The sequence below is a fragment of the Suncus etruscus genome, chromosome 13 (assembly GCF_024139225.1).
Source record: "Suncus etruscus isolate mSunEtr1 chromosome 13, mSunEtr1.pri.cur, whole genome shotgun sequence".
NCBI classification, from domain to species: Eukaryota; Metazoa; Chordata; class Mammalia; order Eulipotyphla; family Soricidae; genus Suncus; species Suncus etruscus.
Window position 1 is genome coordinate 32,711,884 of NC_064860.1, and position 12,275 is coordinate 32,724,158.

The window sequence follows — 12,275 nt, forward strand, 5'->3', positions numbered from 1 at the left end:
TCACCGGTGTTCCCTAGGTATCTAATTGTATATGATGACAGCCTGTGCTGTGCCTCTGTTTGTATTAGACAAGCTGGATTTCATATGAGGAAATAGACCAGTTTTTTAAAATTTTTTAATTTTTGGAAAAATATGGAATGCTTCACGAATTTGCATGTCATCCTTGCGCAGGGACCATGCTAATATTCTCTGTATTGTTCCAATTTTAGTATATGTGCTGCCGAAGAGAGCACTGTTTTTGATATTTTTATTTCTAATTGACTTCCTATTGCTAAGAGCTGTAATACAAACTTTCAGTAATTTGACTTCCATAGTCATCAATCAATGCCTGTGCCACAGTACCTTATGTGAGGAAGATATTCAGAAAAGATTTATGAACCTAGAAAATGTTTTGTTCTTTAGGTCATCTTTTAGTTTTTGTTTACTGAATCACAGTGAGATAGCAGTTAGAAAACTGTTTATGATTTTTGCTCATACTAAATTTGAACATCCATCCTATCACCAGTGTAAATTTTCTGTCACCAATGTCTCAAGTTTCCCTCCCACTCCCACCCCTAGCCTGCCTCTACAGCAGACACCTTTTCTTTTCCTTCAGGTAATGTGGTTTTTAATACTGTTACTGAAAGGGTATCATGTACATTATTCACTGTTCTCTGGGGCATGTATTATATCATATGAATTTAAGAAGTGTTTTATCTCTTTCTTTGAAAAATGTCATGGTTATCCTTATAGGACTACATTGAATATGTACAATGATTTGGAGAGTATTTCCATATTGATGATATTAGTCCTCCCATTCCATGAGCAGGGCATGTGTTTTCATTTCCCCATGTCCCCTTCTATTTCCTGAAGTAGTGTTTTGTAGTTTTCTTTGTAAAGATCTTCTACCTATTTACTTAGCTGATTCTGAAGTACTTGATTTTCTGAGACTCAGCTGAGAATGGGATTGCTTTTTAAAAATCTCTCTCTTCATTATTTGCAAAAGGTCTGAACTTTTTGCATATTAACTCTATACCCTGTCACTTTACAGATCTATTGTTCCTAGGAGCTTTTTTGTAGATTATGTAGGGTTTTCTAAATATAGCATTGAGCCTCTGCAAATATTGAGAGCTTGGCTTCTTTCTATCCTATCTTATCCTTAATATCTTGTTCTCGCCTAAATGTTATGGAAAGTACTTCCAGAACCATATTGAATAGAAGTAGTGAGAGTTGGAAACCTAGTCTTGTGATTGATCTTAGAAGGCAGACTTTTAATTTTCTGTGTGCTGCTTGGTTTGGACTCCTTTGGTTTGTCATTTTTCAATTTTTTTTAATGGAGAACAATGTGAATTACAAGTCTTTCACAGTTATATTTAAGGCACATAGTGACCGTGAATTAGGGCAATTCCCACCACCAATATTGACCTCCTTCTGCTACTGTTTCCAGAATGCATCTCAAATCTTTATCCTTAGCCCCCTGAACTGCTAGTGTAACAAGGTCCCTTTTGTATATAGCTTGTTGTAGTTTGGGTCTCTTGATTCTATTGTCATTGGCTTTGTGTTGGGTATTTAGGCCTGATATTTTTTTTATTTCCACTCAGTACTCATGAGACTGCTTTACCTCAATACCATCCATCCACTTTTTTTCCCTCAATTTGTAGTAAACCATAGAAATATGAGGCAGAATAAAATGATTCATGTTCTATGGTTGCTGTTTGCTTGAATAATTGTCTTTCAACTTTGACTTTGAGTCTGTGTTTGCTCTGACTATTCAAGTGTGTTTCTTCAAGCAGATGAGTATTGCTCATCTCCGGGGGCCGGAGAGATAGCATGGAGGTAAGGCGTTTGCCTTTCATGCAGGAGGTCATCGGTTCAAATCCCGGCGCCCCATATGGTCCCCTGTGCCTGCCAGGAGCAATTTCTGAGCATGGAGCCAGGAAAAACCCCTGAGCACTGCCGGGTGTGACCCAAAAACCACAAAAAAAAATTTTTTTTTTCCAGTTCCAAACATTACAGTTTATTGCATAGGGAGTAATGGCTCTGAATGGGAAAAGGAGGTGCTGGGATGTTCCAAAGCACAGTTTCATTTATGGGCAAAGCTGCATGACTGGAAGGCTCTGGAACCCTCTCACAAAAAAGCTCCATGTGTGTGGAACATTTTGCAACACAGTGCTTTGTGACTAGGAATCATTACAAGGGAAATGACAAACAAATGAAATAAAATTTCCAAAACTACTTCTAGTTAAGAACAATTTAACGGAGCTGGAGAGATAGTATGGAGGTAAGGCATTTGCCTTGTATGCAGAAGGATGGTGGTTCGAATCTTGGCGTCTCACATATATATATGTATATATATATATATGGTTCCTTGAGCCTGCCAGGAGCGATTTCTGAGCGTAGAGCCAGGAGTAACCTTTGAGTGCTGCCGGGTGTGACCCAAAAACCAAAAAGAAAAAAAAAAACAAAAACCAAAAAACAAACCAAAAAAAGAACAGTTTAACTTGTACCATTGTTAAGAGGGTATATTTTAAGTGTAAATAAAATAAAAAGCAAGGTAATTACAAAGGTGTTAAATTTTAAGTTATCATGTTAAAAAACATGATAGAATCAGACAGATAAATGAAAAATTACTTACTAATTCTCAAGATGTCTTCATCTTGTCTTCATAGTTTTTTTTTATCATCTTCAAGTGATCTAAGAGGGCTTTATTTTTGTTTTATTTAAAACATTTTTTTAAATAATTTTTATTGTGACCAAAGTGAATTACAAATCTTTCATAGTAACAGTAATATTTAAGGTAAATGGTGACAATATATCAGGGCCATTTCCACCACTAGTTTTGTCCTCCCTCCACCCCTATTCCCAGCATGTTTTTTTAAAAATTTTTATTAAAAATGTGTAAATTCAGCACAGCAAAGATATTAACAGCAATAATAAAAACTACAACCAGCCCGCCAGTTATGTGCCTCAGCCATTGCTGGGTGGAAACTCAGTCCTGCTGCTGACACTGGTAAGGTGATCGAAAAGCGACACCCCCATAAGCCACCGTCAACACACCATTGTGGACCCTTTCTTACAGGAAAGGGAAGAAGGGGAAATAAGGGAGAGGTTCAAATTCAGAAGAGTAAGGCGTTTTGAGCTAGGTAGGCATTTCTACAAAATATGCCTGTGAAGTCCTCACTGTAGTCCTTCTGGCAGGAACCTGGCCTCTGAGTGAAGGTCCCTGCAGTCATGGTGTGCTGGCAGGTCCTTAGGGAATGGCCGTTCACCTCCCCTAGGAACTGGGGTGGGGGTCCAGTTACTTGATCTCCATCCATCTGCAGGTTTTTCTGTGTGGGGCATATCACCAGGGAATCTGGTGCGGTCAGCTTTAACATCCTATCAGTCTTCCCTCAGAACAAGCTCTCAAATTTATTTTTTAGGGTGTCCTCTTGTTGCTCCTGGATGTACGTGAAAAACCACCTGGAGCAGAAGAGATCTTGGTGGGCAAAGCTCAAGGGGATGTGGGTTAAATTTTTTAAAATACATTATGCCATTCTGTGCCTCTTAGTGGGCTGACATTGAGAGAGATTTTTGTAACATCTTTCTTTAGAAGTTAGGTGTGTTTGTGGGGGTTCATTTTTCCTTAAAATAGTCCCTTTAGGGGCCGGAATGATAGCACGGCAGTAAAGCGTTTGCCTTGCATGAAACCAACACAGTATGGACAGCAGTTCGAATCCTGGCATCCCATATGGTCCTCCAAGCCTTCTAGGGGTGATATTCTAAGCACAGAACCAGGAGTAATCCCTGAGCTGAGCACTGCCGGGTATGACCCAAAAACAAAAAACAAAACAAACAAACAAACAAACAAAAAAGAGCCCCTTTATTTTATCTTGTAAAGTTTATGAAGTTTCTGAGTTGTTTATTCGTGAAATTGTGTATTGTTCCTTCCAAGGCTAAGTGAGATTCCAATTGGTTAAAGTATTCTTGATGATGTTTTCATTTCATTGAAGGCTTATAAAAATTTATGTACCACTATTGTCTGTGGCCTCAGAAAATTTCATTTGATAGGTCTTTGGAATAATTTTTCTTTGTATGCAATTTCTTCTTTGATCTTGCTACATTTAGCCTTCTATGATGTCATTCTGATTAGGAGTCTTTTCATTTGGTCTTTTAGTTTTGGGGACATACCTGGCGTCCCTCAGTGGTTACTCCTGGCTATGAGCTCAGATTTTGTTCCTGGAAATCTCTGGGGCCCATGTAGGATGCTGGGGATCTGACCAGGATCTGCCATGTGCAAGGCAAAATGGGTCATTTTTAGCTGTTACCTTTCAGTCCTCCTGGATCTGTGCATATATACAGTCCAACCCTGGGAACTTCTCAGCAGTGTCTTTGACTGTTGCTTTTTTATTGGGGTTGCCTTTCTGGCCATGAATGCTGATGCTTCTTATGTTGCTCCTCTTGAGTTCATCCCAAAGTTCTCTTGTCTGCTATTTATTTATTCATTAATTAATTCATTCATTCATTCCATCTTCTGTTGTTTTCTTTAAGTTTCCTTCATCTCATCTTGGAGCGCATTGATTTTGGCCACAGCTTCTCTGACTCTACTGTTAATGCATTCCATTGTGTTTTGTTTTCATTTCATTTACCAAATATTTTAGTTCTGAAATTTCTGCTTGTAGTCTCCTTATTTCTGTTCTCATGTCTTCCTGTTTTATTATTGACCACATGTTCCATTGACTGTTTGAACTCATTAAATATCCTGTACATTTCCTCTCTGAAATCTTTTCCAGAGATTATATAAGTAAATATTCCCAATTGAGACTTCAGGGCTCCTATCTTTGCCCATTTCTTATGGTGGGATTCTGTGCTATTTTCCCATGGTGCCTGTGGTAATCTGGGCTGTATCTTTGCAATAACACTATTAGCATCTCTCAACTTCCACTGCCAGGTAGACTCCGGGTAAACTCAGTGGATGGTGGTTTCTTCTTTCCCTGTCATCGATACTCCCTTCCAATTTGGGAACCTTGTGTAATCACATAGAGTCTCTCACTCTGGTTTAAGGAATGTATTGTTTGGCTGGAATTTTTTTGCTGCTTTGTGACTTTAATTCTGGTGTTTCTTGTTCCCACAGCTACTTTTGTGGGATTTTGATGGATTATGTATGAACTTCAGTAAGGACTAATATATTATTGGCCTAGTGTGTTTTACTATTCAAGTTGTAATGTCAAAAGTTCTGTAAGCAAGATCATTATATACTTATGGGATAGTAGAGGGCTTTGCATTGGTCAGCCTGCTTAGGAAACTAGTTAGGGGAATTTTTTTATATTTAAATTTAAATATTAATTTTTTATTTTTGGGCCATACCTGGTGATACTCAGGGTTTACTCTTGGCTATGTACTCAGAAATCTCTCCTGGCTTGGGGGACCATATGGGATACCGGAGTATAGACCTGCAGTCCATCCTAGATCAGCCGCATGCAAGGCAAATGCCCTACTGCTGTGCCATCGCTCCTGCCCCTTAGGAGTTTTAAATATTTTATTTAGTTTGAATTTTGGCAATAATTAGATTTAATGTTTATCATTAGTAATAAAGATCACCTTATATAATCTTTTTCTTTTTTTAAAATAATTTTTATTGTGACCAAAGTGAATTACGACGAATATTTCTCAGTACTATTTAAGGTACATAGTAACAATGAATCAGGGCCATTTCTACCACCTGTGTTGTCCTCCCTCCACCCCTGTTCCCAACATGCATCCCATAGGACACTCATTCACCATCTCACCCAGACTGCTAGTGTAACTGGTCCCCTCTGTGTATAGCTTGTTGTAGACTGGGTATCGATTCTGTTGTCAATGACTTTGGATTTGGTGTTTAAGTCTAATCATTTGTTATTTCCACTCAATGTTGATATGACTGTTTGGTCCTGGTACCATCCATTAAAATCCCTTCTCCTCAATTTATGAGGCAGAACAAGATGATTCAAGTTATGTGGTTCTGTTGAAAAAAAAAAAAAAACCAGGAGGAGTTCGTCTAGAGGCTATACATATCAATTTAAAAGTAGAAAGGGAAAAAAGAAAAAAAATAACAAGAAAACCAAACAAAAAAACCCAACAAAATCAGCAATTACAAAAAAAGTACAACAGCAACAAAAAACCAACAAAATAAAAACAATGAGAGTGACAAAAAATAAAAAGAAGAAAAGAAAAAAAGGGGAAGGAGTGTTGGTGTGGCAAGGTTTTATGCTTTTTTTTTTTTTTTTGCATAGGCACAATAAGTATTGGGCAAATTAGAAAGGGAGTTCCCTTGGCCCAAGAGATACAGAATTTCTCTGCCCTTGAACCATACTGTCATGGGAACAACAACAGGCTCATACATGCTCATTATCACAGCCTAAGATCATTTTATGGTGCTAGGAAACTTTCTGCTCAGTTGTGGGTGATGAAATTAGGCCTCTGTAGCTAGAGATCTTGGTATTTTTAGAGGTCATAGGATGAAGTCTAGGATAGAGTCTTTTTTTATGATTCTAGAAGTTCTGTTCCATCATGGTTACTGATTAATTAGTAATTAGTGGTCTTGTTTTTTGCATAGATCCTAGGATGAACCCTAGGATAAAGTCTTTCATTATGGTTCCAGAAGTTCTGCTCAGTCTCAGTTGTCAAAGTCAGACTTGGGTATTAGAGATCTTGGTTTTTGTACAAGTCCTAGGTTGAAGCCTAGGCTAAGGTCTTTCTTATTGGTCCCAGGATAAGTTCTGCCCAGTCATAGTTTGTCAAAGTCAGTTTTCTGTAGTTAGCAATCTTGGTTTTTGCACAGATCAAAGGATGAACATGTCTTCCGATTTTATCTTACCATTAGGTGATGAGATGGGGTGACCTGCTCTTAGATTAAGTTGTTGCCATTTCCCTGTTGTCAGGATGTCATATCAAAACTGGCGCAAGTTGATGCCAGAGAGGTATTAGGAATTTCCCAGGGGGAGTTCGGTTACTGGTGCTGGTGCAATCTTTCAATTTACTTTCTGACTTTTTTCACCATTTAGTAAATAAGTATTTGGTTTTCATTACATATGACTAATACACTTTAAAGATCTATGAAAATGTATGAATAAATATTTAATGATTTTTCTGCATTTAATTTTGATAATTTTTAACCAGGAGAAAACTTCTTGGTACTCATCAAGGCTTGCATGTGAAAATGGGTATGGTGCCACTATCCCTGAACTGTAGTTTCAGAAAGAGCATTAATCAGTCATCAGTCTGTCTTCTATTCTCTCCTCTTGCTCAGATATGACTCCTTTCCCACCTGACTCTATTCTTGGACGTTGTGTAACCCATAGAAGTAAAGTGATATTTCAAAATTATATAGCACACAAGTAAAATAATTGGAATCAAGATCCAGTTAAAGCCTTTTTTGAGAAGGTATGTAAAATAATAATATAAATAATAAAATACAAGTAATACTTTAGTTGCTTCTTTTAGTTTTTTTTTTTTTTTTTTTTTAGGGCATACCCTGTGATGCTCAGGAGTTACTCCAGACCAGTGGTCGGCAACCTGCGGCTTGCGAGCCACATGTGGCTCTTTACACTTTTAATTTGGCTCTTCTGTGTGCCAGGCAGCTGCTCCAGGACTCTGCTCCTAGCCTCTGTCAGTGCGTGCCAGGTTCGGCTCTCAAAATAAATTTCAATCGTGGTTTTGGCGAGATTTGGCTCAGTTGAAAAAAAAGGTTGCCGACGACTGCAAGTCCAGACTATGTGCTCAGAAATCGCTCCTGTCTAGGGAAACCATATGGTTCACTGGGGATCGAACCAGATCTGTCCTGAACTGCCGCATGCAAGGCAAATGCCCTACTGCTGTGCTATAGCTCTGGCTCCTACTTTAGTTGCTTTTTTGGGGTCTTATTCAAATTAATTTTTACTTCTCCATGGTCATACAATCATCTTTTCCTGGGGTCTTTGTCTATTATTTTATTGTCCCGACAGAATAGTACACGGGAAAAAATGTATATGTCACGAGTGTACACAAATTTGTATTTAGAACATGTATGTATTTGTGTAATTGTGGTTGGATTATTAAAGTACAACTGAGGTGCCATCTGATCCTAATAATAATGATGACCATGAGAGCTGTAATAATATATCCTGGATGCCCTGCCCTTAGTGACTTTTATACTTCTGTCAGTCCTTGTATTCCAGACTGAGTAAGATGAAACAAACAAGAAAATACTCAAATTACATTTCAGAATCTGCAGCAGCTGGAGTGAACGTCAAACAGATGGGCTTTTCCACCCTGATTAGCCTAACTTCCTAAATTTAGAAATACATGCTTTAAAAAAATGTAAATGACTCGAGGGGGTGGTGTAGCACATGCTAGGCAGTGCTAACGAGTGCAAATAGATGTCATCTGCTGACTTAGATAAATCTCAGCTCCACTTCTGGGTCTCAGTTATTTCAATTCCTTTAGTTTTCGTTTTATGTCATTGCTTCCTGTATAGAAAATGTAGCATCAAGTCTCTTTTTTTGCGTCTAGGTTACTGTTATTTTAAAATGTTGAAATTTCTTTAGTATCTTATTTTTCTAATAAAGTTTCTTATTTTTGACACTGTGGGTTACAGAATTGTTCAGAATACTCAGTTATATCTGCTATTCAGAATTCCAATACCTATCTCGCCACCCATATAACATTCCAACCACCCTAGTCAGCAGTTTCTGAATCTCTCTAATTCCAACCTCTTGGCAGGTATGATTAATTGACTTACTATTGCTTGGTACAACTAAATGGTAATAGAATTATAGGGAAAAAAACCCTGCATTATAAGTAAATTTGTGAAAACTCATTTCTCTCAGTGGGGTCTTATGTCACTGAAGATCTAAGCTGTGTGTTGCCAGTTGAACATTCTTGTCAGCAGTTTATTTTGAGACTTTTATCCAATCTTCTTTTGTTGTTTGGAGGGTTTCATTTTTTTGGGGGGGGCTAGACCCTTTTGACGCTCAGGGGCTACTCCTGGCTATGCGCTCAGAAATCGCCCCCTGATTGGGGGTCCATAAGAGACCTGGGTATCGAACCACAATCACTCCTAGGCTATCTCTTGCAAGGCAGACACCTTATCTCTAGCGCCACCTTTCCGGCCCCTGTCTGGAGGTTTTCTACACCTGATCTTTGTTTGTTTGTTTCTATCATCTGTCCATAGCAGCTATTATTACTCTACTGGTGAAGCCTTTTAGAGAGTTTTTCATTTCACCTACCACATTTTTCAGATTTTTAAAAATTTCTGTTTTTCATTTTCTCATTTCTGTTTTAATGGCTGTCTGTTCCCTTGTTCTTTTAAGTTCTTTAAACACCTAAGCATTTCTACTCTGAAGTGCTTTTCAGAGAGATTATATGATGGCTATTTCTGATTGAGTCCTCAGGATTACAATTTTCACCTACTACCAAGGTGGAGATATGTGCTGCTTTATCATTGTTCTTTTTGTAGTTTGGGGATATGTCTTTTGCACTTCATTATCAGCATCCCTCCCATTGTCTGGGAGATCTTAGGTGGAGCACCATTGAGAGCTTGTTTGAGGGTTCTAACAGGGGAGCACAAAGACTCAGATATCCTGAAGAACCCTTCTATTTGGGGAAGGCAGTCCTCTTTGATAGAACACTCAGCTTCAAGAGTGATGCAGATGGAGCAGTCGAGGGAGGAAGTGGACACCTGCCTACCAGCCAGATCCGCTGAATCAACTCTGGCGATCAATGGGTGACAGATGTCACAGTCAGATCTTCTTCCATCCTGGGGCTCTCTTAATAAGGGGGTGATTATCTTGCAGAATCATTAGCGCTGCTGCTTTGATAAAAGCTTTTGACTCCTGCCTGACCTTTGGACAGTGCCAGTTTCTGTGGCATGTCTACTTCATGTATGGTGGGTCTGTCCTATCCTAGCTGCAGTGATGGAGAGTAACTGTAGCATAATCTTGGGGACCAGCTGCGGGAAAAATCAGTTATTATACTTATTACTGTGTTTGAAAGTTATTTTCATTTTCTAGATTCCATGTCTTTATCATATGATAAAGAATTTAGGTAGTGAATATTTATTCTTCTTCACTCTGTAGTTGCCTTTTACTTTACTAGTGGAGTCTTTTGAAGAGCAGGAATTTTGATTTTGAAAGTTAAAATTTTTTTCAGTGTTTTGTTTTGTGTGTCTTAAGAAATTTTTGCCCCAAATTTGAAGATATTTTAAAATATAGGAAACTTTTTATATTAAAATTTAGATTTAGATTGATAATCTATTTTGGATTAATTTTGGGGTATGTTGTGAGGTAAGGAAAAAGCTCATTTTATTAAAATGAAAATATACAGTTGTTAGAATATTTTATTTCAAAGATTTTATTTTCATAGTTAATTATTTTTACTTTATTATTTTTAATTTGCTTTTTAGCATATTTTGGTGGAACTTAAGTAACTAAATATAGGCACCCCTTTTCTTCATTATATACATGTATGACTATTATTTTCCTCTAAACACTGTTTTTCCTATCCTTCATATGTTGACATTTTTATATGAATTCAATTCAAAGTAATATCATATTTACATGTGATATCTTTTATAATTGACTTCTTCAAAGTATTTTATTAATTTCCAAGTATTTGGAGGTTTTCTGAGATATACTGCTATCACTGATTTCCAATTTAATTATTTTGGGCCAGAAACAACTATTTGTGATTTTTTTCTTTTAAGTATATTAAGAATTATTTTTATATAAAATGTATATACTTACTATGTTTGTAAATGTACCATGTACACTTTTAAATATATAAACTCAGCAGCCAGTGGATGTGATACCATCATGAGTGATAACATTGCCTAATCCTGAATTTTATTTTATTTGTTTTGGTTTTTGGGTCACACCCAGCAGTGCTCAGGGGTTACTTCTGGCTCTGTACTCAGAAATCACTCCTGGCAGGCTCGGGGGACCATATGGGATGCCAGGATTTGAACCACCATCCTTCTGCATGCAAGGCAAAACACCCTACCTCCATGCTATCTTTCTGGCTCCCTTAATTTTATTGTTAACTTTTTTTTTCTAATTATGTATTTCTGTTTTGTATTCTATTAATTTTGGTTATGTACTTTCAAGTGTTAGGCATATACAAATTCTGTATTGTTATGATTATCAATTCCTGATTATAAATTGCCTCTGTAAACTCAAAGGCAGTTTATTATGTTAGCATATATTAAGAGAAATAAACTTTATTTAATATTTACTTAGAGATAATTGTTTTGGTGCTTTTATTTACTCAGGAAGATTCTGTTTTCATGAAGAAATTTCGTGGGGTTTGGAGATAGTATAGGAGTTAAAGTGCATGGCTTGCATATGACTGATCCCATTTTGATCCCTGGTACTGCATATGGGTGCCTTGAGCACCAAAAAAAGTATGATCCCTGAGTATAGATCTGCCAGGAGTAAGTCCTGAATACCAAAAAGTAGGGAAAATGTTTAGAATATTTTCTTTGGCATTTTTTATTGTGCAAGAATGCTCATGACAAATATTCTTATATTCCTTTATCTGAAAAATACTTTTGAATGATTTTTTTCTGAATATAGTATTCCTGAACTGGCTATTTTTCTTCTCCCTTAGTACTATGAAGATATTGTTTAGCAGTTTATGTGACTTTCTAATATGTCTTTAGTCACTATAATAATTTCTATGCAGATGTTCCCTTTTATCTGACTGCTTTTAAGATTTATTTTTAGATTTTTTATATTTACTATCATAATTACTTGTTATATTTATTCATACTCTAAGCAGTGCTTAGGAAGCCCAGAGACTAGTCCTGAATCTAGGACTGGAGAATTGTAGCTTTTCAGGCTTTTGTAGTAGTTCTTGGAACCACCACCCTGATGGTCCTCTTGCAGCCAGGTAGGACTAGGATCAAATGGGGATCCATGTACGCAAAATATGCATTCTTGATTCCTATGCGAATTCCTAGTGTAGAGCCAGGAATAACCTCCGAGCACGGCTGGGTGTGACACAAAAACCAAAACCAAAACAAAACAAAACAAGCCCCCCCCAAAAAAACCCCCAAAAAAACCAAACACATAAAAATTGTACATGTTATCTAGGGCTAGTAAATCCAATGTTTTGACTTGTAATTTAGGGCTTGTTAAGTACAGTAACTTTTTACTAGATATTTTGCTATATTTTGATGCTAGTCATATAAAATGAAAATCCCTGGCTAGGGCCGGAGCGATGACATAGTGGTAGGGCATTTGCCTTGCCTTGCATGTGCCTGACCCAGGATGGACCTCCATTCTATCTCCCGGCATCCCGTA

At 37.4% G+C, this 12,275-nt stretch overlaps 1 protein-coding gene and 1 non-coding gene across 2 annotated transcripts in view; one reads left to right on the plus strand and one right to left on the minus strand.

Moving 5' to 3' along the window:
* IGSF11 (immunoglobulin superfamily member 11) overlaps positions 1-12,275 on the plus strand; it is a 152,809-nt gene that overhangs the window by 36,335 nt on the left and 104,199 nt on the right. The gene's annotated exons all lie outside the window — the stretch shown is intronic.
* LOC126026646 (U6 spliceosomal RNA) lies at positions 127-233 on the minus strand. The gene has a single exon (XR_007501869.1). It is a non-coding gene; the product is annotated as a U6 spliceosomal RNA (small nuclear RNA).